Here is a 3,252-nt window from a genome sequence, read left to right on the forward strand (position 1 = left end):
TAGATCTGAGTCGAAGCTAGCGTCGACGTAACCCTTTACGACGAGCTCTTCGTCTCCTCCATAAACGAGAAACATGTCCTTTTTCCTTTTCAGGTACTTCAGGATATTCTTGACCGCTGTCCAGTGTTCCTTGCCGGGATTACTTTGGTATCTTGCTACCAAACTCACGGCAAGGTTTACATCGGGTCTGGTACACAGCATGGCATACATAATAGATCCTATGGCTGAAGCATAGGGGATGACACTCATCTCTTCTTTATCTTTTGCCGTTGTCGGTGACTAAGCTGAGCTCAGTCTCATACCTTGTAACATAGGCAAGAACCCCTTCTTGGACTGATCCATTCTGAATCTCTTCAAAATCTTATCAAGGTATGTGCCTTGTGAAAGACCTATGAGGCGTCTCGATCTATCTCTATAGATCTTGATGCCTAATATATAAGCAGCTTCTCCAAGGTCCTTCATTGAAAAACACTTATTCAAGTAGGCCTTAATGCTGTCCAGAAATTCTATATTATTTCCCATCAGGAGTATGTCATCTACATATAATATGAGAAATGCTACAGAGCTCCCACTCACTTTCTTGTAAACGCAGGCTTCTCCATAAGTCTGCATAAACCCAAACGCTTTGATCATCTCATCAAAGCGAATGTTCCAACTCCGAGATGCTTGCACCAGTCCATAAATGGATCGCTGGAGCTTGCATACTTTGTTAGCGTTCCGAGGATCGACAAAACCTTCCGGCTGCATCATATACAGTTCTTCCTTAAGATGCCCGTTAAGGAATGCTGTTTTGACGTCCATCTGCCATATCTCATAATCATAGTATGCGGCAATTGCTAACATGATTCGGACGGACTTTAGCTTCGCTACGGGAGAGAATGTCTCGTCGTAGTCAATCCCTTGAACCTATCGATAACCCTTAGCGACAAGTCGAGCTTTATAGATGGTAACATTACCATCCGCGTCCGTCTTCTTCTTAAAGATCCATTTGTTTTCTATCGCTCACCGATCATCGAGCAAGTCTGTCAAAGTCCATACTTTGTTTTCATACATGGATTCTATCTCGGATTTCATGGCTTCAAGCCATTTGTTGGAATCCGGGCCCGCCATTGCTTCTTCATAGTTCAAAGGTTCATTGTTGTCTAACAACATGATTTCCAGGACAGGGTTGCCGTACCACTCTGGTGCGGAACGTGTCCTTGTGGACCTACGAAGTTCAGCAGTAACTTGATCCGAAGTACCTTGATCATTATCATGGTTTTCCTCTTCAGTTGGTGTGGGCATCACAGGAACGGTTTCCTGTGCTGCGTCACTATCCCGCTCAAGAGGTAGTACTTCATCGAGTTCTACTTTTCTCCCACTTACTTCTTTCGAGAGAAACTCTTTTTCCAGAAAGCATCTGTTCTTGGCAACAAAGATCTTGCCTTCGGATCTTAAGTAGAAGGTATACCCTACAGTTTCCTTAGGGTATCCTATGAATACGCATTTTTCCGACTTGGGTTCGAACTTTTCAGGTTGAAGTTTCTTGACATAAGCTTCGCATCCCCAAACTTTTAGAAACGACAGCTTAGGTTTCTTTCCAAACCATAATTCATACGGTGTCGTCTCAACGGATTTAGACGGTGCCCTATTTAAAGTGAATGTAGCTGTCTCTAGAGCGTATCCCCAAAATGATAGCGGTAAATCGGTAAGAGACATCATAGACCGCACCATATCCAATAGAGTGCGATTACGACGTTCGGACACACCGTTTCGCTGAGGTGTTCCAGGCGGCGTGAGCTGTGAAACGATTCCACATTTCTTTAAGTGTGTACCAAAATCGTGACTTAAGTATTCTCCTCCACGATCTGATCGTAAGAATTTTATCTTTCGGTCATGTTGATTCTCCACCTCATTCTGAAATTCCTTGAACTTTTCAAAGGTCTCAGACTTGTGTTTCATTAAGTAGACATACCCATATCTACTCAAGTCATCTGTGAGAGTGAGAACATAACGATATCCTCCACGAGCCTCAACGCTCATTGGACCGCACACATCGGTATGTATGATTTCCAACAAGTTGGTTGCTCGCTCCATTGTTCCGGAGAACGGAGTCTTGGTCATTTTGCCCAAGAGGCATGGTTCGCACGTGTCAAACGATTCATAATCAAGAGACTCTAAAAGTCCATCGGCATGGAGCTTCTTCATGCGCTTGACACCAATGTGACCAAGGCGGCAGTGCCACAAGTATGTGGGACTATCGTTATCAATTTTAAATCTTTTGGCATCTACACTATGAACATGTGTAATATTACGCTCGAGATTCATTAAGAATAAACCATTGACCATCGGAGCATGACCATAAAACATATCTCTCATATAAATCGAACAACCATTATTCTCAGACTTAAATGAGTAGCCATCTCGTATTAAACGAGATCCTGATACAATGTTCATGCTCAAACTTGGCACTAAATAACAATTATTAAGGTTCAAAACTAATCCCGTAGGTAAATGTAGAGGCAGCGTGCCGACGGCGATCACATCGACTCTGGAACCATTCCCGACGCGCATCGTCACCTCGTCCTTTGCCAGTCTCCGTTTATTCCGCAGCTCCTGCTGTGAGTTACAAATATGAGCAAGGGCACCGGTATCAAATACCCAGGAGTTACTACGATTACTGGTAAGGTACACATCAATCACATGTATATCAAATATACCTTTGGTGTTGCCGGCCTTCTTATCCGCTAAGTATTTGGGGCAGTTCCGCTTCCAGTGACCCTTCCCCTTGCAATAAAAGCACTCAGTCTCAGGCTTGGGTCCATTCTTTGACTTCTTCCCGGTAACTGGCTTACCAGGCGCGGCAACATCTTTGCCGTCCTTCTTGAAGTTCTTCTTACCCTTGCCCTTCTTGAACTTAGTGGTCTTATTGACCATCAACACTTGATGTTCTTTCTTGATTTCAGCCTCTGCTGACTTCAGCATCGAGAACACTTCAGGAATGGTCTTTTCCATTCCCTGCATGTTGTAGTTCATCACAAAGCTCTTGTAGCTTGGTGGGAGCGACTGGAGGATTCTGTCAATGACCGCCTCATCTGGGAGGTTAATGTTCAGCTGGGTCATACGGTTGTGCAACCCAGACATCTTCAGGATGTGCTCACTGACAGAACTGTTCTCCTCCATCTTACAACTGTAGGACTTGTCGGAGACATCATATCTCTCGACCCGGGCATGAGCTTGAAAAACTAGTTTCAGCTCTTTGAACATCTCATA

The sequence above is a fragment of the Triticum dicoccoides genome, chromosome 1A (genome assembly GCF_002162155.2).
Source record: "Triticum dicoccoides isolate Atlit2015 ecotype Zavitan chromosome 1A, WEW_v2.0, whole genome shotgun sequence".
Taxonomy (NCBI): domain Eukaryota; kingdom Viridiplantae; phylum Streptophyta; class Magnoliopsida; order Poales; family Poaceae; genus Triticum; species Triticum dicoccoides.